At 44.9% G+C, this 24792-nt stretch overlaps 1 protein-coding gene across 1 annotated transcript in view; it reads left to right on the plus strand.

Annotated features, from left to right (window-relative positions):
* The first annotated feature begins 403 nt into the window (after positions 1–403).
* Positions 404–24792, plus strand: part of LOC124303818 (monocarboxylate transporter 11-like) — a 77033-nt gene continuing 52644 nt past the window's right edge. The window contains exon 1 of the mRNA XM_046761533.1: positions 404–909. The gene's annotated coding sequence lies outside the window, so the exon portion shown is untranslated. The remainder of the gene's footprint in view (positions 910–24792) is intronic.

Here is a 24792-nt window from a genome sequence, read left to right on the forward strand (position 1 = left end):
ATTCTCTGAACAGTGTAATTCTTTTCTCTCTTCCGAGGCAATTGTCACGCATGTCGGCGAACCGTTTGATCTAGTGTAAGAACGAATAGACATTCGGATTTAAAAATATCCCATCGACTCCCGTCATTGATCTCGAGGGGTTGTAGCCGAGCTGCGGAAGTCGGGCTGCGGTACCACCAGGTATAACAGGCCCGATGCTGGGCGCGAGGATTTCTTTGTGTCTGCACGCGTCGCCGAATTGTGTGCGTGGTGGTGGGTGTGCGTGGCACCGGGTTGTTCTGGGCGGAAGAGAGCGAAGTGGGTGATGGAGCAGGAGGACGGGGAGGGGTGGGGGGGGGGCGAGGGTGATTCGAGGGCGACGCGATAGGGATGCTGGGCACGGCACGTTCAGTCGCGCGACGGCTCTTGCCCTGGGCAGTCGATCGAGCAACGGAGTTCCGAAAAGCTTTGATAACGCGAACGCCGAAAGCACAGCAGCCCCTGGGAGGAAAATGTTCACGTGCTTAGAAGGCCTTGGAATCGCGGCTTCGTCGCGCAGTCAGAGTGTGATGACCGTTCAACCGCCGCATCTATAAACATGACATAAATCTTTCGGCGAAGAATTTCGCCATCGAATTTACTTGTGGCATTGAACACCGCTAAAAGTGTTTCGTTTCGTAATTGTCTAATTTTCTTTCCTTTTTTGATCTTCATTTTACACGACTGGTTTTTTTAAATTCGTACTGGTTCTCAACGTCTTCCGGTATATCCTATGATATATTTTTCACGGCTGCGGGAGCCTCTGTGAATTTTCGCATTCACATGGTCACGTGTCCGTCGTGGTATCCAAGATCCCGGTCCTGCTGGAGGTGCGTGGAGGACCCTGTTACTTGGAGGCTTTGAAGGAGTCGCTCCCCCGAGTTTGCAGAGGTAAAGTATACGGTAGATCGTCGAGTGCAATTAAGAGCCTGTCGTTAATTCGGAGCCCCGTCACCGGGGGTGAGACCGAAAATTTTCCGTCTGCAGTCTGCTCGCGTTCGTTCTCCCCCGACCTCTGACACCCTCGAGAGTCGCGAAGTGAGTGGAAACTGTGCGAAGAGCTCGAGGTTGAGCTTCGACCGCCGCGCGACGCGATACTTAATTTGAATGCAACTCTCGAGGAGACGAGACGTCGCGGGATGCTCGGAGCACGTTTTCATCCCTCAAAGCTCCGCGGGCTCGGACAGAGAGACGGAAGTCCGCGGCCACCCGGTAGGAAAATCCGGGACGCGCGTAACTTCGCGTTCTCGACAATCCGTCAGCCCTCCAGGAACAAATTCGGGCGCGGGGTGGTTCCGATTACAGGGTCGCAGACCGACGGGCATTCGTCTCTGTCACTGGCGCCGCGTGAGACTCGCACTGAAACGGTACGGAAAACGCGATAACGGGATCGCGGCATCATCCACCGTCCATTTGGCAAAGCGTCCTGCAATTGGCTCGCCGCGTGCAATGAGAGGCAAATATCGGACCGCATCGGTTCCCCCCCGTACGGGGCAGGAGAATAAAGCCCCGGGCGATTATCCTGGAAGAGCTCTGTAATTTCCTCGATTAACCCTCGCGCTTTTTCTCTTAATCAAGATTTAATTGCATCCTGCCCGGGTCGCCGCAGCCCGAACACCGCGAAACGTATAAGCCCGCCCCTGGAACCGTGTTTAACCTCTTTTTTTTACTCTCAATTTTATTTTTTTCGACACTCAGCTTCGGCCCCGCGACATCCAGGCCCGCTGCACCTGTTGCATACCCGCTTGCGTCGCCCCTGAAATTTTTGGTACGTAAAGTACTTGATTTTTCTACAGGGGTTGGCTCCTGCACACCGTCTGCGTGCTCGGCTGGAGGCGAATACCTGTCCTACGGAATTCTCCCGCACGTGTGTACGGTAATACGGTTTAGAGAAACGCGAGCTGATTCCACGCTGCTTAATCAACGCAATTACAGTTAGGTAGCCACAATCCTCAAGCAGCCTATCTGTGTTCTGCGATCACGTGTCGCGATCCGTGAAGGTTCCCAGAAGCTCCTTGTTCGATAACCATAATTACCAACGACAAGTCGCAGGAAAAGCCTCAGAAATTTCAGAAAGGGGCGCGAGTATATGCATGTATACCCTTTATGAACGGATTTTTTACGTAATTATTACGCGCACTCTGCACGGCGGCCATTTTTTCCCCGCCAAATTCACGCGGACCCCTGTCCGACTATTTCTTTTAATATTTAAACGGGTGTATCACGGGCGAATATTTGTTGAAATCCTTAATGATGACGAATCTCGGGAGCAGGTACAAGGTCGAAGTGTATCTTCGTTTGGCACCGTTACTTCGAAACTGGCAAAATCACTTCGGATGCCAACGCCGCACTGCCGTCCAGGCGATTGTTGGATCGAACGATCTTCTCGACTTTGCATTATTCAAGTCAGACACCCTCTCGTGTATTTTGTTTTGTTTTCTTATACCTTATTTTTTCTCTACGCATATTGTTGACGCGACTTCCAGTTTCTTGATGCGATTGTTTTCACAATTCCTCTGCGATTTTGCATTGTTGATTCATTATTCTGAAATATCACGAACGTTGTAATGTAGAAAATGCAGTTGCACTGTAAGCGTTGGTTCAAAAGCAGTGGTAAAGCAGAATGATTTCCCCTCGTTTGCGCTCTGGGAGTTTGTGACTAATTAACAATATGTGACAATTCTGCAGGATTAGAGTAATTGGCATTATACTCTACGTTAACCAGACGTCGCGCTGCAACAGGGATTAAGGGCGCATATGTATCCTCGTCTGCATGTCGGGTAACGTTTTCCATTGCAACGTATCTACGTGCACATAGCTGACTTCGTGTTTATTATATCTCACGGAACCGATTGATTGCGCGGCACTGCAGCGTAGTTTAGCCACCTTTGACAACTCCAAGGAAATTCGTTTCAACCATCATTTTCGAATTCGTTGCATTCGCAACTAACACAGACGGTGAAGTTGGTGACCCAGCAAAGTAGGTCCGCAAGCCAAAGTAAGAGTTAACGTGATTCGCGTTTTCCACCCCTGACTTCGCCTTCGCCGCTCCAAGCAGCAGCATTTCGAAGTTCGAAAAGCGGTTGCATGCCGCACGTCATATACGGATGCATTCAACCCTCTGTAGTATTTCGCGCAGGGCAAGGGTCAGGCAAGGGGGATGAAAAGGGCGAAGTGGTAAAAAGTGCGAGAGGCTTTTGGCAAGGCATAAATCTCCGGAGCGGCTGCCTCCGACACTCGGTAAAATATTGTCGTTAAAATTCATCGTCTCGAAGACTGTGGTCGTACTAGAGACGTCAGTAGCAATACGAGGGGCGTTCTGGAATGTTCAGTGGTTCTCGGAATTTCGGCTGACAATAAGTTCTCGAAATTCGTACAAGCTCAACATTCGTTGCAAGCCTCAATCCGATGACCGACAAAGTCAGCCATAGTGTGGTTGTCGTCCACCGCCGAAGAGACTAGAAAAAGGTTTGTGTCTTGGCTGGAGTGTCGATAAGATGTCGGTAAGGGAATCTGCGTCCAGAACGCCCCTTGTATTCTTACTGGCATTTAGGCGATTCGCTTCTGTAACGCGGCGGCAAACATTGACGCGATTATTTAGCGCACTGTCTCGTCCCTGGTTTCCGGCCGTTTTCACCCTCGTCCATCTTCCGGGTCCAGCTGAGCCTTCCGCCCACTCAAGGCTCGAGGCACGTGTACGCGTTCCACTCGAAATCCGTCAAGTTTATCCGAGAATCGTTATCCTCAATGTCGTCGCCGGGGAGGTATTTTCACGTGGAAAACAGCGGCAGGCAATAACGATGCGACGTCGTTGTTCGCTTGCGAGGGAACCTTCTACCGCTTCTTCTTCCTTCGCGACTCGCGACGGACAAAAGGAGAGTAAAAACGCCGCAACCCCGCGGACCTCGTTCTTATAACGGTTCTCCGGTCCCTACATGGCTTCTGTAAACAAGCCAAATATTGATGCGGTTCGATTACGCGACCCGACATTCTATCGACTGACCTTGAGAAATGAGGGAAAATACGAATCCCGTTAGGTCGTAATTACTTTTCGGGAAACCCTAATTTTTCACCACATCGAGAATAATCGGTGCTATAGGCGACGAGGTTCACAAACTTTCTGGAACTCGTATTATAGTTCATTGTGTCTTACATTGACGCGTACGATAGTTTTTCTCATGTCGACATGTTTGTACGTCTATAAAAAGCTTCCTTTATACGAGGAGTAACTCGGCTCAAGGATACCTATATGCTGTCAGAATTGTATTCTGTTGTAAAGTTTACGAAGATTACAATAATTGTAGAACCTCGAACCCTGCAACAACATCCAGATACTGAAAATGTTGACACTTGTAACAGGCACGATTTCTCCAACCATGCTTATGTGGCTCGGAGCCGTTAAACTAGTTTTGTCATTAAAGATTAACCGTTCACCCAGGTCCAGTAATTAAACCGAATTACCCGGCACCATGGATTGAGGATGACAGTAGTCGAGTCGAGGTCCCCGATTAACGCACTCAACAGCCAAATCCAATCTAGCTAATACGTTAGTCTCTCGTCGATACAGGATCCTCTTCTCGTACATGAACAATCCCATGTCAAGCTGAATACATCACCGAAACTTACGCAGAAAAGTCTATCACGTCCATGGATTATCCGATTCGAACACGTGTGGCTAATCTCGTGTCTTACAAAATTTAATTTAAGGGTCGAATAATTGTTTGGAGAAAGTTTTTATAAATTCGCTGGAATTATCGGAATCGAGGTTAAAGAAGAATTTTGGCAGCTGTAGCAAATGAAGTTGGAACAGCTTTTCCCCATGATTTGTATGCTAAGGAAAAAGCTCGCGTACGTTACTTTACACCGATCGTTGCTTTGGGTAAAACGGTTAATCCGCGCATAGTTGTAATTAATAAGTCGTTAATCACGTTACCTTTCTTTCAGAAAGTTCGCCTGTTGCGTTGCTGAGCCCGTTATTTAACGTTTCAGCAGCTCGGGCACGTTTCAACTTAAATATTTAAGTTATTTTTCACCGCCGTTGGGATCCCCCCGGATAATTAGTTTGAAACTTTAATTACGCGATATTGGCGCTGATTGAGATAAAAACTCTTTCATATTGTACAATATAAACATACCTATGTGTGTTTATGCTGTACCATGTATGTATATTGTATTTTTATTTTATATACAGGCATACGGCGTCTCGCCGAGTTTCAGAAAGTCTATTAAAATTCGAGAGTTACGTGTCGCTTTGTTCAATCTTGTCACAGTTTATTATAACAAGGCGGTGAAGAGAAATGAACGAGGCTCGCGGTAGAATGACGGCCGAAATTTGAGCCTTTTGTCGAACCTCATCGAAAATTTTAGCACGCGTCAGTTAATCGACCAGCCGTTATAAACCGGCCTGTAGAGTGAACCACAAGTTCCGATGTTACTGTGTCTGATTAAATTGCTGATTTACTACTTCAAATCTCCAATCCGTCTAGCCCTTCGTTTCAATTCTACTGTTTCACACTTTGGGCGTTCAACGAATTTTTAAACGAACGATACATCGAACGTGGCTTGTGATGTTAACCGTATAAATGCGGGAAATTTTTTTTTATAATCGGAACGTTTTTACGGATTAAATGAATCAGGTAGGTACTCGATGAGTAACGTCTAGCGGCAAATGTTTGAAAGTATACATTTAAACAGTTGTTTAGATATCGCGACTTATCCTCGAGCTCGAAATACCTCGTTAGAGAAAAAGGTGAAGAATAAAAAGGATTTTGCTGAAATCTTCACGGCCGCGGAATGACAACCGGATGGCGCCGACTAACCGAATGATAAAATTCACCGATTAGATACGCCGGCGAGCTGCGGCCAGAGGATTTCTTAATTAATGCAACGACTTTCGTTTAAACCCTCGAGTCGTACGAACGCCTATTAGTTTAGTCGTAATGGATTTTCCCGGCAAATGGATGGAAGATTTAAAAAATTTTCATTCAATTTAATTCCGGAATGAGTTTCTTCTCCACGATGTTACGCCGCGCGTGCTGAAAGAGGGGCTGATTAGAGAAGCCTCTGAAATTCGCCCACAAGCTGGAACTACTTCAATGCGAACTCAAACGAGCCGTTAACGAGCCAACGGCGTCTCTGGGTAATCGGAATGCCCTGACTGTTTATGTTTCACTCGTCCGCATCTGCACGCTCGTAATTAATTGCGTTTTCCGGTAAGCATGGCGGAGCGTATCGGTATGAATCGCGATACTTGCCGTCTAATTTCCCGCCAGTCAAATGGTTCCAAGATTCTCGGGGATCCTTGAAGGCGAGCATTCCTGCACCGACAACCGCGTCGTTCGTTCGAAACTTTAACGTGCAGAGTATGAACAGGCTTGAAGATCCTGATTGTTTCGCAGAGCGGTAGTTGATGGCCGATTGCTTCGTCAGGCCATTTGATAATCGTCCTTCGCCACGATAAGATCCAAGGAGAAGTGTAATAAGCGAGAAAGCTTGAAATCGAGACAAATAATTTCACACTGACACGCACCCATCGGTCACTCGCTTTGTTATCCCAGGACTGCAATGACGTTGAATTTTTTTGTTTTTGTCATCCCTGGAAATGCTGAGGAGAAAAAAAGAAGAAGACAAAAAATTGACGACATAACGCAGGTACCTTGCAAATAATCGTTGTGCTTATCCAGCAAGCATGAACTTTCGATCCTGCAGCGAATAGGTACGAAACGCCGGGTTTACACGCAGAGCGAGAGTAGCTTGACTTCTGTTGCGAGTGAGTACCGTGCAGACGGGGAGCTTTCGAGCTTTGCCTCGATAACAATTACATACGTGGTATACGCAAACTTGTCTCAGCACAGCAACTCCGCATCGCTGCAGTCCTCGGGAGTTCCGGGAGTTCGGGGAAAGTTCTGGAGACGGTTTTCGCTTGAAGCCTGCAGAGAAATTTCTGAACCACAGTTAGATACAATATATTCATGCGGATTGCCACCGACTCAATGCCTCCAAGGAGACTTACACAGGGCTGCACCGCCTAGCGCAGGGAATAATCGGCAAATCGGTCCTTCCGCCTGCGTGTGGAATTATTCTACGGTGGCGGTTAAACTCGCACTGAACATTCGCAACTGCTATGAAAACCGGCGTAGTTGTACTTCGACAAGCTCACGATCAGCGCTGGTTGGTTTCCGACCTTTTTTTCGTCCATCTTTGTTTTCTCCCTTTGCTCTTTCTCGTTTTTATTCTGCGCCCGAAACTAGAGCTTGCATTGTTACGAGTCGGTGTAGATAAATGCAAATAAGCACGCGAGATAGCCGCCGTCACCTTCGTCCCGATTTTCCGTCCCGTTTCTTATCCGCCTTGAGCGGCGCGTATGGTTTATTTTATTGCCTCGGGCAGCTATCGCCACATCTTATCCCAAGAATCTTTGCTCTGGGAAGGTTGAGAGTAGTTATTTTTATTTATTTATTTTTTTTTTGCGCAAGAGCTGCAACCGCCCACTGAATTCTACCTGGCGAATATTGTGAAGAATGTATTACCCTGGAAATGATCTCGCGTGTTCGCCACTTTCTCTATCGCGGCAACAATGGATTTTGGTGATTTTTTTTAAGCTTTTCTTTTTATAACCGCGTTCACGAACCGTTATATCACAAACGGATGTATATCATATATACCTGCACGTGCAAATTTATATATATAGACGTACGAATTTGTATTCTATTATATCAAATATAGTTTGCATTGTTGTACCTGCCTTCACGTATAACTTTGGAGATTTCACCTCGGTTCTATTACTCGTATCTTCCCTGCAGAGGTTTTATGCGAGTGAGGGCTGTGGGTAAACCTGAAATAAATCAAGCCTCGAGAGTCCTCTGTTTTCGCAATATTACGAAATTTATCCCCTGTTTATTTACCATTTTGCCAAATTCCTTCCAAGACCTTTTGCCGATTTCTTATAACTGTTGCCATTCTGCCAACGTACGTCGCGAGATGCGCGTCTTACTTATGCTCGAAAGTTTTCCATGCTTGTAAGAGGAAGCTGCGACGTTGTTGAATAAAAAATTCCGTCCTTCTAAGAATTCCGCAGGCTGCCTCCTACTTTAGCAACCCGACCAAAGAAGCATTTTCCGTTGCATATGAAAGGTTTGCTTCCAGTAATTCGTAGCTACAAACATTCTTCTCACAAATCGATCCTTGGTTTATAAAGATGAAACGTCCTTTGTGCTCCGTACTTGAAACTTGTGTAGGTATTCATTTTTTTCACTCTTCTCACAAACTGGAGGACTGAAGTCTTGGGCAAGCTTTTGATCATGATTCAGACGTACGCGAAAGCTGTACCGACATTCGATGAAAATAAGATCAGAAGAAGCAGAATAACCGGGGACGCGTGACTTCCAGCTTTTATTCGGTTTATCCAAACACGCGGCGCAGTTCTCTAGCTCGATTTAGAACGAAAATAGTATTCAATGTGCCGATTTATCAGTGAACAGATTTACCACGCTTCTTTTTGTTGTAAACGAAGTCTCTTTCGTGCAGCCTCGTCGTATAAACGCGTCAGCAAATTTTTCGTACCCGAGGTACCTATATACGTAAGGATCATATATTTGGTACGTACCGCGCACATACACAACATTCGGGGGATCCCTAGCTTCGAGAAAAAAGCTTGGCACGTTTTATAACTTTTGCAGTATGAGCTTCCGTTATTGTTTCATACCATTCTATTTCTCGCCTTATATATGAGCATAATCGAGGTTCGGCAAGCTATCGAATGTCAAAATATTATTCCGTTAGAAAAATATCGTCCAAAAGTTACCGTGGTACCATTTCCTCCGACTCTTGCGGTCTTCAGAGTCAAAGGTCCTACTTTAGCTTCAGCCAGTTTCCGAAACAGTACTTTGACTGTAATCAATTTTCCCCTCGATACGATGTCACAAGCTTAAGCGTCCAATTACAGGAGGAAAGTCGGCCCAACATTGGAAGGGTTTTGAATTTTGGCAAGCATGTACGTACATCAAACTGCTCCATTAAGCAACGCCATATTTGATGTCACTCAGAGCCGAACGTTTGATCACGTTAATTTTGTTGAGTAGAACAGTGACCGTTCTCGCACACAATTACCAAACGACATGAGTAGTCGGGCTGTCTGACCAGTCTCGACTGTTTTCGTCACATCGAAACGTGTGAGTGACAAAGTATACAAAGAACTTGGTCTGAGCGAGACCTGAATTTCTTGCCCTAAGTATCTTGTGTTTATTATTCGCGACTTCTCGCCAAAAGAATCGCCAAAAGGAAGAACCTCTTCATGTTTAGATCATTTCGGAGCGGCATCGTTGAGGTCACAAGTTTCGGGGTTATCCGAGAGTTGGAATTGCTCACTCGACGGGACAACGGGGTAGACAGTGTATCCGGTGAGTTAGATCGGCTCGATAAACAAGTACATAGGTACGGAGAGTAGCGCAAGGTTGACGGCGAGGTTCGACCACCGGAGGCTTAGCTCAGCTCTGTCGTAGTTGGAGGAAGATAGGCAAGGTGATAGTGGTTATGACGGTGAGTTAGCTCAAAGCACCGCAGCCCGAGTCGACGGTCCAGCGGCCAGGAGGCGCCTAAGCACCCCCGATCGTGCTTTCGCCCCTGTCAAAGCTCCGCGGCGTCTACACTTTAACTCCGTGTTCGCGTCCCTCCCATTTCTATGCACATCTCTCACCCGCACCCGTGGAGCACATCGCAGTCGCACTTCATGCACGCCTGTCTGCCGCATTGTGAAAACGGCTCTATTGCGCCAGGCGAGAAGTTATTGCAGTCCGTCGCAAGCTCGCTGCGAAGCTCAGCGCCTTTGCTGTACCCTCAAACTAGGGTAAACTAGCTTTGCTAAATGCTCGAACTAATTTTACCCGCATCTTTAAAGAGTTTCAAGTCTTTGAGAATTATCGATAGTCTCTGACCCTGACACCGTGCACTGTGAATGAAACCCTTTTTCCGAACGGTCTAACTTTCACTCAAATCTCAATTGGTACGACTTGAACTACGGCTTGGAACTTAATCCGAAAGCGGAGTGGCAGGAACTCGGTAAAGTTATAATCAGTGCCAGATGTGGTTTGGAATTAATACTTCGATGTGGAAGAAATTAAGCTACTGCTGGACGAAGTAAAATTAAAATCGCGATTCGGACTTGTTTTTCTTTCGGGAAAAAAGAGTAAGTTTCCACGTATTTTAGAAAAGCAAATGCGAAATTATCGAATAATAATATTATTACTGAAACCGCAGGCTTGCGACAATATAATAACACCCTGCAAAGTCTCCGATTGCAAACATTCTAACGGTTTTTTTGCTCCCTGATGTCACAAGCCGCAGTTGTTGATGTGAAATACCATTATTTCGCAGCGCTTCGCACGGCAAAATAGCCGTAGATCGTATCAGCGCGGTTTTGCGGCTAAAACTTGTAGACGAACAGTGAGACGGTTTTCACAAAACTTTGGGTGTTGACCCGAGTCAATTTACCGCGCTGTACGATGTTCATCGGACTCCCTGTTCGGTTTTTGTAACCATTGACCTCTCAGTTTTATTGTAATTGCAATTTCAACAACAACAACAATTTTAAAACAAGCACGTCGCATCCGTTCAGTTTGTAATTTTCGTCATTTTGAACGTGAAATATTTCTACGACCACGCTACAAAGTCCATGCGAGCCGTTTGCGTTATTCAAATAAAAGTAAGCTCCGAAAGAAAACATTGCTACAAGGTGATGCAATATAAATGACAATTTTTTCACCAACGTGCACCTTACGCACACTTGCAGAGCTCTATTTCTCCTAGCTTTTCATTCTCACACCTTTTGTCTCGCCTTATTCTTACCCGGAAAGGCAGTCGCAGCTCTATTCTAAGCTTCAAAGCATTACGAGCTGTTTAAGCTACGACCCCGCGTCAGAATTACTAGGCAGATTTACTTTTTCCTTCGTTTTTTTTTATTTTTTTTTGTTTCGTTGTAGAATTTAACGGCGTATAAAGTTTCGCTGAAATTCAGGAGAATATATCTTAGTCAAACTTTATCACATTCACTTGTGGAATTTAAAGTACCCACGCATGTACATATATCACACACCTATACTGTTCTTTTTTTTCCTCTATTTTTTCTGTATGTTTTTTTTTTAAACGATCCATCAGCGGCTCTGCATGCAAAGCACGCAAAGTGCAGTTTTTGAAAGGTTTGCATGTTGAACGGGGTATTTGTCGCAGTAAATTTTTGTCGGATGAAGGGTGGAATTTATAGCGTTGCAGGGCCAGTGTTAAGATAACTATGTGCATGAATCTTCTCATGTGTCCGGATTCTGCGCTTGAACATATCCAATAAAGCTCGAGCTAAATTCCGTCTGGCAAGATACCGACGCTGCAGTAACTTACACACGACGAAAGTGAGAGATTATACGTACAGTACCTGTTCGGAATCGCTGTACCAGATCGATCGAGAGAGTCAAGGACGATATAATGCGTGCATGTAACGCGCAAACAACTCTGCCAATATATTCCAGGATCTTTCAAGCACAGGCGTATCAGGCCAGCGTTACTCCCGCCAAGACGCGGTGCCAAATTTCAACATTTTCAATCCGGGCTCTCGAGTGTCCTCGGCATGACGGATCATCATCTAATTTAATCGGTCGTTGCTCAGAGATTACAGGTCAAATTTTGACCGATGGATTTGAAGATCGCCGCGGACTTGCAAGGATAATACATCCGGCAGGTATTATAAGGTTAGTGATTGCGATGCAGGATCAAGTAACCGATAACTGTCATAGCGAATTTACAATGTTTATATTCGTCTGTATAACGTCAAGTTTTCGGCTATTGTGTTTCATCGAATAACGCGGACCACTCACTTTTCGCGAACTTGAGCAGAGTGCAGGTCGGAATTATACGTCCCTTACAAAGCTTTTATACTTCAGTGACCAATTTTACGGAGAGAGGTTTACAGAGCGAACCGGTCTGAGTTGACTTTAACAAATGGGAAAAATACGGGTTCACTCTCGACTCGTAATTGTTTCTGAGAAACTTAATTTTTTACACCAGATCTGTATACTTTCTCCTAACCCTCCGGCCTTCCCATTAATTTGTCAAAGTTGCGGCAAGCTTTTGCTCTGTATTAAAAATACAGGTGTAGAAAAAAAGCGTACGAAAAAATAACCAAGACCTCAACTCAACGTTATACCCGCAAGTCGTGCCGTCGAATGAAACCTCGTAATATCTGTGCTCGGGAAGAGGGAAAGAGGCGAACAGTGCGGAGAGAAGAATACGTATCATCTCGTGACGAGCATCACCTGCGGCGCACAATTCCGGACGACAACTGTCAGCGTGACTTTTTTTGTCGAGCAGTTGCCTCGATTTTTCTCAACTCTCCGTAGGAGCGCCGGATAATTTAACGGACACAACGAATCTCCGGAGCGTTATTGTGCAGGCGCGTGTTTCATCGACCTAGTGACGGATTTACACCGCGTACGCCGCACGTTTCGTCCCAAGTCTGTGTGTGCGAAACGTTGCGCGTATTTCACCGACCGCCCATATCCGTGTCAGCCCGTATTTCTGCATTCGCTCTACATCGCGGCGCCGTTTTAATTGTACATTGGTCTTGGCATCCGATAGATATGTACAGCCGATGGTGTCGCGCCAGCTGTGCGAAACGCTGGAAGCGTCGTGCAACACCGGATATTACCGAGCGGTATACACTGAAACCCTTCCGACAAGCCAGCGGATCATTTAACCGTTTTGGTGTTGCGTTTACGGGCTTTGAAGGCCTGGCTTCTGGGGTCGAGGAATTAATTTGGCCGGTTGATTGGAGAATTTTATCAAGTTTCGCCTAGCTTTATGTTACCGAAGTCTCAATTCTATGTGTAACTTTTCAGATACGAACATTATTTTGTTTTATTGCGAGTAATTGCAATCCTCAGCTCATTTGCGTAATGTGTAATCGATGGTAATAGATTTGCAAGGGTTGCCGTCTTTGTCGGTTTCGGTACAGTTGTGCGAGATTCATGTTGCAGTTTGTGGCTTCGGTTGAGAGGTAGCAAATTAGCGCGAAACCACTTTGCGAATTATACGGCCTTGCTGAACAATTCCGTAATTTAACGTCGCTGTAAACGGGGTGAAATTTATGGTGGTATACATCCGTATTGGTATAATATGCGGTGGAACACAAACTTCCAGTGCTTGACCTTTCGTTAATACATGCATTGGGATTCTAGCCGGCATCGTGCTCTTTGATACATAATCAAGAATTATATTTACAATTAGATGGTTTTATTTCAAGGAGTTTTTTCTCCTGCCAGATTCATTGCTTGAAAAGGGTAATGTTGAAATACGTCGATCGTGCGAGTCTGTACGTCCGAAGCATCGTGAAGATCCTCGGTACTTGTCTATCACCGAAGAAGTCAAATTCCATTCGGACAAAAACTGTGTCTTTCGAATTTTTCAATGTCTTTCAACGACGATAGAAAGTTACGAAGTGCTGCAAAGGGAGAAAGCGAAGTCGAGAGAGTGAGAGGTGTTAAAGTGACGTCAGTGACGATGAGACGTAAGGCCGGAGCCTGCGGCTCCATCGCATCCGAATTACATTAAAGGGCGACGATTTCACAGCGAGACGTGGATCCTCATACTTGTGCGGTTATTTAATATTTATCTTCCATCCGTCGGACGACGCGCATTTATTGCTCCAACGCTTCGCGATCCCGCGCAGTTATCCACATGCACACGTGGGTATTACACCTCGTACGAGCCTCGCGACGTGTTCCGCGGATCAAAGGCTGACGCGGGGTAGCAATTTTACGCTGAGCTTTGAAGCGCCTTGAGAAAGAAGCTCCCAACGACACCGCGTAGTCGCCCCAGCCCTAAACGTTGAATTTCGCCGGATGGGGGATCCGGCACAATGTGTCCGGATGCTCGATCGTTTAGCCCTATCGTCGCACGGAGATTAGATCGGGACGGGGGCCAGAATTCCGAATCTTCAATTCCTCCACGCGATCTGTAGGTGTAAGTAAATTCCTTCTGGGATCAATTCGGGAAAGTGTTCCATGTAACTACTCGCCGATATGGCTAACGTCCTAAACTGTGCGACCCAGCCGATCCACTCACAAATTCATCAGGGCACTTTGATTTTCAACATTTTTTCACTTTTCCACATCTGTAAACCGATCGTTGTCTGCATACACAATGGGGTCTCTGCATTTGAAAAGAATCGCATGTGTCAAGCATGGAGAAACATAAAATAATTACCTAGTTCATATTCTCTCTAGTTAAAAAAAAAAAAGAAAATTAAAGTGGGTGTCACCTTAGTGTGGGTGACGTCATATTGTTATGACATTAATGTGTTTATATTATTGTAATAGTTTCAAACCTTCTCTATGTTCGTAAATTTTTTATAAATCAAACGAAGGAAAAATATGAGCTAACTATCTTTGGTCTCTCTACTTAATCCGTACATGAATTTTTTTTACGCAAGAACCCAATTTAAAAAACTGTGAGTCATTTTATACGATATTGCGTATGTATTTAAAACTCCAGAGATGTTTTCGTTTCACCAGTTTATGAAAAATTCTATCCGTAACAAAACCGACGATAGTGAAAAAATAATTATTGAAATTGTTCAGTGAGTGTTGCATCAAAGTGGACTAGCTCTAAATTAATCCTGAAATTGTAACGTGGATAGAACCTTTTCTATTCAAAACGTTGTAAAGGATGCGAGGGATTTCACACTGGTTAAAACACCGTTTAAAAAAAGTGAATAAAAAAATTTTCCGACGCTTCCGAGGCACGTAACGACCCTGTAATAAACGTAGATCCGATGCAGCGTGACGGGAGGTTGGGTGAAATTCTGGCGCGTCCGTTGGCGAGACGATAACGTTCGTTCGCATGTACGTGGGTAAATAATTATACGAGCGCATGCACAATGTTCGCGACGAGGTTATAACCGCACAGAGGTGCATAAGTGCGGCGAGTAGACCGCCAGGGAAGATCTGAAGTGTTGTTACGTGTCTTAACGGGGTTGCAACGGAGGCGCCGGGTGTCTCTAGTCTCACACGTTATTATCGCAAACAACCCGGTGGTTCTGATGTCGCGTGATATCAGCTGGACAAGGGGGTTCCACTATCCTAGATATACATATACCCGTCTGCTAGGTGCGAAGACGTGAGAGAACCACGTTCGGAGATGCACGCCGACGTTTCGATCATTGTGTCTATTTCTCCAAGCATGCTGAATTTTTTATTTTTTCCACCATTTATATTTTCAGGAGAGGCTGATAATGATCAAAATATCACGATACTTATCGCATCTTTTGGATTAGAATTTATTCCTCAGTCTAATTGAACTTCCTCTAGATGAAACGTTGCCAAGTTTTTATCTTTCTTCAAATTCAGGGAATCAAATTTGCAGGCGAGGGTGTATAAAGTGGATGGAGTGCCTACTGCAAAGTTTAAAAGTTTCCGGCTTACAACACCCGGCCACATCTTGCATTGTTTACTCGGGTTTTCAGCAGAGAAAGAATCACCTCTCCGGAAGGAGGTGTACTTTTAATTTCATTCAAGTATCATGTCTTAACGTAACAGGAATATATAACAAAATTGCAGAAAAATAGTGCGAAAAGCTTTGAACTGTTTCTTTTTGTCTTTTAATCGTCTTCAACACCACGTTGTTAAAGCTTGACCTTGTTCTTGATGCTTCTGGAGCTACTTCGAAAGAAGAATTTCTTACGATACTCGTCGATGCAGACACTCAATAATTCTAAATATTTTACGCAGAGACTGTTTTACTGACTTCGTGTTTGGTTTTTCAATCGTTTCTGTTATTTCTTTTCTCTCTTAGTTTTCTCTTTACTTGGACTTCGATTTCATCTTACAATTCCTCATCCAGTTCCTCCAGTGATTTCAAGTTTGTCAACATGGCGAAAATAAAAAAAATCCAGCGCTGGTATTCACGCGCGAAATTTTATTTCATCCTGTCCGTTTCTCCCTTGATTGCGGGGCGTGCTGCAGTAATTGCCGTAACCTGTTCGATTCGCCTTGCTTAGTTCAGATGTGCAATTCAGTTGCAAAAACATTTGTCTAACGAAGCGGAGTTCAAGCGAACGCCGATGAAACGGCGCTCTTCGATCAAGCATCGGCTTTAGTCTTTACGCCGGTTACGCGGACGTCGCAGCTTCCTCGTTTGTAATTTAACGATGAAATAATTCGAGCATTCTGTACGCTTCGCAAAAAGCTCCACTGAATTTTAACGCTTGACTATGTTCTGCCGCTCTCGTTCGGCAGGCTTCCGACTCAAATACTGCGGCGAGGAAACGGTGGAACGTAACTTTAGGTTCACAGTCCCGTAAGTCGTCGTTATCATCGAGTCATTCGGGTTAACGCGTTTCCTTTCGGCCTTGAATCCTGCAATCCAATTGGACCCTGCGAATCCATTCCAAAACCCATAAAATAATTAATGAACAATCGACGGAGATGAATGAGAATGATTGCGGGTTTATTTCCCTACGGAAAGTTTATTTCCCCCGGGAATGGGAATGGCAAAAAAGCCGGGGCGTATATTATACAGACACACATTAATTTGGCGAAGGACCGTTTCGGCAATTTATTATACCTACACACGTTCCAAACACTGAAGCAAATCTACAATCTCCAACTGGAATATTTCGCTATGAGTAATTAATTATCGCGATGTACAGAATGCTTGTCAAGGATACGGAAACCGACCGCGATCTCGTTTGACTGACGCAATCCAGACGGATTTCGCTGGATCCGCAAGAGCTCTGCTTAATTTTTGCCCAACGATTCGTCAAATTCCCTGACATTTGCCAAGTCCTATGCATTTTTACGCGAAACAGGATTATCGAAGGCCCCGGTAAGTTCTAGACCGCTTCGAGAATCTGGATTATGTCACAGACGTCGTGCATTCTACCAGGATTTGTTCCAGGACGTTGTTGCATGTAATTCAGCAAGCCGCAAATTCGTGTGCGAAAAGTTTCCCACTGCGCGAAACTGACGTGGCGTGAACCTGTATTCCGCAGAAACAGTTCTCACTGTCTCGATTTCTCTCTCTCTCTCTCTTTCAAGCTTTTCTCGGGACGAGTATAAAGTGTCGTTGAAAGCTCGATCGGTCTGCCTGCATTGAGCCTGCGGTAGATATAAGCAAAATAGTTCCTTCTCTCTGCGGAGAGTGCACAAAGACCTTTTCTCGACACTGCACTTGTCAATTGAATTTCGCAGCAGATATTCAAGGCTGGTGAAAGTCCGATAGCACGTTAATGCGTTATCAAGCAATACCGCGAAGCACAAGCGATACGTCAGAGCTGTCAGATACTTGGATAGGTATAAGGAAGAGCGAAGACGCTACCGGGGCCTAGAAAACGAAGATCGAGGAAATCGGTGCGGGTTCGTTAAAAAATTTTCTGCCGGAAAGAACCCTGTCGAGGTCCCTCGAGTATCGACTTGTATTGTGCGAAATGCGCAGCCACTCTTCTAGGCCTCCGCCGGGTTTTCAGTCGGCGTCTCGGTTCACGGGTTGGACGAACGGAGACGTAAAAGTTCGAGGGTGCTTCCTTTTCCTTTAATAACCTTACCGAACCTCGTCCATTTTCGTCATCGTCACACTTGAATGCCGCCGGGATCGCGAAGTGAGCGCTTGATCGATTCCAAAGCAAGACCACGCGTAACCGTGTAACCGTGTAACTGTGTAACTGTGTAACACGTCCTCCTTTCTCGCATCGTGCTTCCGAGCCCTCCCGGTGATTGAAATACTAAATTTCGAGAGCTTCCTTTAACGACACGTCTAAATGCTCCCTCTGCTCGAATATTGCCGCCGTGCAGCAAAGGGGACTTATCAATTTTGTCGCTAAAATAGGGAACCTTCCTCCCCTACCCTTCATCCCTGTCTCTCTTCTCAGCCATACTTCGCTCGATGTGATATTGCGCAAGATATTGTCAGACAAGTATTCGCTCCTCGGGGCCAGATAACTTTGCTAATATCGCTAAACGGCGTAATTATTTTGGTTCTGCAAACTTTTTGGCGTCTCTCTTTTTCCTCCACGGTTTACGTTATTACATAAAGCTTATAATGTTTGCCTGTCGACGGCTTTGCATAAATTGTATTTGAATACAGCTGGCAGATCTGGAAATTTTTTTTTCAATACTTTTATACGTGCCTGGAGAATGCAGATTACCGATATTACTTTAACCGCGCGATCATCTACGATTCAAGATTTTCGAGCCCAATCCTGCGACCGCACCTCTCTATCCACTTAACAACCATTCAATTTCGGGTAGAAACAAACGCCGGATGTTATTCGATTGGTTTCTTTGAACAATTTTGAGATACGAGATGATAGGTGGATCCTCAAAAAGCGGTTAACGGTGCAGAGAACAAAGAAGCCGGCAGTAAAAGATACGAGTCACAGACCTGGATCCGATCAAGTATCGTCTTTCAGTCGGTAGGCTGGACATGGATTGATATCGCAACAGCGAATCCAGTCGAAATGCGATTTGTCGTTTGACAACGGAAGTGCCAACGCCAAAGAGAAACGCTCAAAGGGCTTACGGGCAACGAGAATGCAACGAGCTGTCTCTAGACCTCGTTTCAAGCTCTGAGTCTCGTTCCTAGTTGTGCCAATTGTAGGTGATTCGTGATTGGGTGAGAGGTCTGCAGTGACCGAAAGCACAGGCTTGTGTCTCCGGCTGTTCATCAGTAATTCAGTGCCGGGGATCTTTTCGGTCGCGCGTGTCACGGCAAACAAGCCGACATACGCATCCTGAATCTCGGAGGATTGTCAAATATTTGCCGGAGAAAATTGTCCATTTTTCTCGCTGCAAATTCGAACTTGAATGATGGATGTATGCGGACGCGTTCGGGCTGAACAATGAATTTTTTCTAAAACTCGGTTACTTTTTTTCTTATCGTTTCTTACCTTCGATAAATCGACGAGTTTCGGAACAAACGACTTTCGAAAGCTCTGTATCGTTTCCCCGGCTTTGATCAACCGGTGCCGATATATTTACGCGTGTGGGGAGAAAAAAGGTCGCCTCTAGAACTGTGCGGTGTGCCGGTAGAACCGGAAGTTCTTTTCACCGTTCAACAGCTATTTCGTTGGCTTAACTCGATTTATCTGTGTATAAACGGCTCCAACTTTCAACGACCCTTCGGCCGGTTGAATTGCTTTCGAAAAGTGATGCTTTAATCTGGATAGATCTTCCCGGACCCTTCAAGCGATAAGCATCTGCGAACTGGCGTGATTAATAGTTAATTAAATGGGCCGTTCACGCGTCCAATCTTTGTAACATCTTGCCGAATTTCACTTGGCTATGCAGGTTCCGAAGAGTGTCGCGACATTCTTCAACAGCCTCTCGAATCGCCTCGCCGAGACTTCCTCATTGTTAGACGTTATCAATATCATCGCTGCCGCGGAATCGGGGGGTGGTTTTTTTTTAATCAGTATTAAAGTCTGCAAAACTCTTGAAAAAAATACGGACAAACGAATTGAAGTTGACTTTCAAACGAACAACATGCAGGAAGGAAGTGTGAATTGAATGTTCAAGGGCTTACAAAGAATTTTTCAACCCCCGTCTTCGTCGCGATGTCGGAAAAAAATTGCCCACTTTCCCATATTAAAGTATTAGGGTGCCTGGTGTTCGCGGAGGGGGGGGGGGAGGGGGGAATTTAACTGGAACAATTTGAAAATGTTAGAACGGAGAGACGGAGAAGTGGAGGATAAATTGAAGGGAATGCCTAATTGAATGGAAAAATACGAATTTACTGGCACAAGAGATATAAACTGGGACATAAACTGGGAAGAATATTAGCCACTTATCACTCGGACGACTTTTTTTTTCTCTCACGTTTATGGCTGATAAAATCCCCGGCCAAGGTGGCACGAAGCACGCGAGCCATGTGTACTCAGTTTCTTCACCTCGTTCGTCGCAAATTTATCGCTTTATTATTTTTGAAGAACGCAGAAAATTAAATTATAAACCGGAATAGCCACGGCGAGTCTTTCACCACTGAGTTTTACTAATCGAGAAGGGATTCGATGCGTTGACTCCCTCCTTCGTCTTCTTCAACACATTTTTCGAAGGTCCTTGATCACGACCCCTTTACCAATATCCTTGGAACTATTGGACTGAGTCGCGAAAGCGTACTGCTGCCCGTGACTGCTTTTAGAATTTCAAACTTTCGCATCGTATTACGTCCTGGAAATACTCGGCAGGCTGTGTGGTCGGCTTACAGATGGTCCGTTGGTCGGAGGATGAAAAGGAGAGGCAGCAAGTGCCTCGTGTGCCACCCAATCAATAATACGTGTACGCATAGGTCCCTGCTCAAAGCCGAGTTCCCAGTGTCGCGGCCCTTGGACGCACGTACACATGCATCCGAAACTCGTATTCAGATTTTCGAAATCCCAAATCCCAAAGACTCAGACCTGAATTTCAATACGGTAAGATTCACGCTTCATACCGACGCGATGTGTCCATCAGATCCGTTCAACTTTCTTTACTCAACCCGTGTTTCGAACTCCGGGTTCACCTTCCAAGTCCCTGAAACTTTAAAGCCATTACTGGGAAAAATTCTTCTCTGTACCGTACGTTATGTCTTATTTTCAGGTGTGGACGTTTCATATGAAGTGAAAAAACAGGTCAGACGGGGCACCGTGTTGCGAACAGGGTGATGCTGGAGGCGTTATGTAGTCGTTTGTGCAGGCACACGCTGTGAACAAAGTGCTGGTTTTGTGATTTATGCTACTTTGCGGTGTTGCAACTGAAACTTGGATATTGGCGCAACGATTTAATATACTGGCGTGGATTTTGAGTAGCAGAAATTAGGATTGAAACTTCTACCTTTAACGATCTCTTTCACCGTGCTTGGTAATTTCTTATCTGCTCAAATCCATTCGTCGGTTGGTTCGTCATATCTTTCATTGCCTGTCTGTGACTTTGAATGAATAATGTTTAAATTGGTCGCCGTTGCGTACACCATACATTTGACAATGAATGATATGGATTAAGAGAATAATTTTTGTGTTGCAAATCCATCGGTTCCCTTTTGTGGTGGTGATGCTCTCAATCTGTGATCGAGGTTCGATTTGTTTTACGCTTAACATTCAGCCAATTTAATTTGTGAATGCTCTTTTCAGATTGGTTATATAATACAAAAAAAAAAAACGATAAAAAAAGGCCCTATCAAAAGCCCAATCAGCTCTCCAAAAACAACGGTCGGTATTTGATGAGAGAGTTTTTGGAAACCACATATTAGATATTTGTAGTAGTATTTGATGTTTCGGTGTATTTTTCATTTCAAATCTCGGTAAATGTCCAGCCCTTTATATTGGGCATACCGAGAAATTGTACAAAATATCAATGTATTTCACGGCTAACATTTACCGAATAACGAAGGTATGAATATTGGGCAAAATTTTCAACCCCAGCTCGTACCTTCCATCCCGTAGAGAAATTGACGGTTGTATACGAACCCTTGAGAGATGAGGTTATATTTTGTCACGAGCATATAATTGCCAACTTGTATAATCCGTCGGGGGTGCGAGGAAAAACTGGGATGCGAATATTCCGACTTTTTGATCGTCGCAATTCCCATTTGCATGAAAATATGCTTCGGTATAATTCGTTATTCCGTGCGGCCTCCGAATTTTAAACCTCTGCCAAGAACGGTGTTTAGTTCGTTCTTTTTTTTTTAAAGTCACGCGCAGTTGCAGTCATACATATACATATTACATATACAGGGACAGAGAAATTGTTATTCGATTAGGACAGGTGAAATTCAGATATGTTCTTGCTAGTTGGAAACCCGTTTTCAGCGGCTACACACTCCTACATTATAAGAAGTTCCAGAATTTATGATTCTTCTTACGAGAAAGTCAAAGCAAGGAAGGCATGTTCTCACCTGACATGCGCAACTTTCTCTGATATCGTTATAACTTTGATCCCGAAATCACGTAGGCCGAAAAGAAAAAGGGACGAAATGCGAAAAAATAATAACCGTGTATAAGAATAAAAAACAGAAGTATGAATCATTGGCATCGTTTGAAGCTGAAGCTCAAAAGGCGTCGTTTCCTTTTGAACAACGTCGTGTTCGAGCTGCGTTCAAAATCTTCGCGCGGCTGCTGCCCCTTGCATAAATAAAAAACGATTTTCCTCCAGAATGTAGAAGTACTTTTCCCCCTTTGTTCATTTATATAGGTATATGTATATATTTTCTTTTTATTATACTCTTCGTACATGCATGTTGTATACCATTCAACGGTACATTTTCTGAAAACCGGGCAAGTACGGGTGGCTGGGTGATTCGGTGAGCAATAGCAGTCTTCGAGCAGCTGAAACCCGGAAGAGCCATGGCGCAAGATTTACCGCCGTATTTTCAAGCTTTTTTTCTTTAAAAGCTCCGTAAAAGATCTTCCGTTAAAACGTACTTGCCGAACTGCTCTGGGAAGAATTTTCACCATTTTTGGCTTTAACCATGTACACCTTCGGCGTAATCCTTACCACTGTTCAAGAGTAAAAATACATGCTTTTACCCGAATTTTGAAACTCATATGTTACCCCGAAAGTTTGGTAGAAGGGGTCGTTTCGTCAGTGTGTTGGATCGTAAAGTCACAGACTCGTAGGTAATTGAGACTTTATAATTGGCTCGACGACCACGGTAAGATTTCCGTATCCGCGGGGGCACCCGGACTTTTTCCCCCTGTAAAAGTATAACAACCAGTGTTGCGATACGCGCCACAAGTAGCATTGCAGCCAGGCGTTGTTTACAAATCGGCGTCGCCAGCTCCCCTCGCTCTCCGACTTCTCATACAACGCGCACGCATATAGTGATTGGTTGTTTTCTTATTCCGGCGAGGCATGAATGCTTTCATATAAAATCAGGGTGGGACAGCTGGTGCGGTGGCGCGACGGCGTCGGCAACATGATCGTCTGCCACCCTTGGCGTTCACCCGGTGTAGAACCGAGGAGGGTGCGCGACTTCCGAGTCCAGAGACCGAGGCCGAGGTCGGGGTGGATTCAATATAGCAGGATTACCGCCCTCCATCCACCCCAGGACCCACCTCACCCTTCCACGGCCTCGAGCCAAGCCGACTTAATATCTGACGAGCGTGTAAAGAAAATGGATGGCGCTATCGCGTTGTATCGGTCTTTCGCCTCCGGTGCTTTGTTCCCGGGTCTTACACCGATCGAAATATGCGCAGAACCCCCAGCCGAGCCATCTGATCACTTTCGCAAGCATACCAGAGTTTGTCGCCACTCCGATTCAACACCGTGAAAAGCTTGTTGCCTTCATTTTTTTTTTTCTCTCTTCGTAACTTACGTCGAACTCCTGACCGCGCGCAACACCTGCCATTCTAATTCTCTGCATCTAGTTACTTCTTGGAAATGTCACACGGGAAATTTCATAGATCGGTAAATTCGGTTTGGGCTTACGCAATTCAAAATACAATTTAACCGAAATCCGCCTGCATTTACTATATGCATAAGTTATACAATTGTTAACGACGAATGTTACAGAAATGTACTCGGAATTTTCATTTCATAAATGCTGGAGACTTTATCATGTGTTGGAACACCTATGCGAGGTGTAGACCAAATATCTTGGTATACATATACTGGCTCATAGTCCGCGGGTCTGGTCTGCTTCGATATCTTCGATACACGCGATTCTTGTCTGAGGACGAGACGACGTGTTATGGTCACCGGCTACTAGTTGCGCCAAGTGTTGGTTCGAGGATCGGTCTGGTCACGATTCCTTTTTGTTCCTCCTCGCGATCGCTTGGTCAACGAAGTGATAGTAGCCATTGTTTACTTAAGGTAAAAAGTACGTGTGCTTTTCTCACCGATCGAAGCAGCTCATCTTCAGTCCTTATCTCCAGTCATTTCTGAAGCAAAAAATATAACAGTGACAGTCAAGTCGATGTCCAAATCAATAGAATTGTACCATTTGTCAAAAAGATCATCAAATCGACACATCTAAGTCACACCATAAGGTCCAGACAACAGGATAAATGGAATATAATGGTGGATAGAGTCAATTGGCCAGCAGAGGGTTTAAAAAATTCACGATCAGTTAACGAGTTGTGAATTGACTGTTGGGTATGATTAACTCGGAAGACTAGGGATCGGCGATGCAGATGAGCTGATAACACACGGAGTGGCTCCTAACCTATGAAATCGTAGGTACATAATGAGGTGATTATCCAAATGTACGACGTTCGAACAGTCCGTGTGATTAAATTTCCGCGGTTATATTTGGCTTGAAAGAGGTTTTGCCAATGGACCCAGACTCTTAATAGACCCGCGGATATAGGTATGTGTGGTAAACGAGACCAGGAAGCACAGAAATGGCAATGCCGAAGACGAAGAGGAACAAGAAGAAAAGAGGAGCGTAATTGTCTTTTCCCTCGATTCCGGAATGCCCGATTTCCGGAGGAAAGGGAGCGGTAATGGAAATGATCTTGAGGACTGCCAACCACCATGAGGAACACTGAAATTGAAAGAATATATCTCCATCTCAGCCAACGCTGCCTTCGAATTCCTCTCGACGTTATATATTTGCCATTATTGTGGAATTGCCAGCGGCTTGGCATTGTTTATCAGTGGTATATTACAGTACACGTATAGATATACTTACGCACAGGAAAACTGAGTCACGTCTTAATAAAGATTGTATATTAAACATTTTTTTTATCGAAGACTCCTCTCCCAGCGGAGAGCCAACGGTCTAATTTAGTGATCTCGGTATATTTCTTGCGAGTCCGCCATC

This window comes from Neodiprion virginianus, chromosome 1, assembly GCF_021901495.1.
Source record: "Neodiprion virginianus isolate iyNeoVirg1 chromosome 1, iyNeoVirg1.1, whole genome shotgun sequence".
NCBI classification, from domain to species: Eukaryota; Metazoa; Arthropoda; class Insecta; order Hymenoptera; family Diprionidae; genus Neodiprion; species Neodiprion virginianus.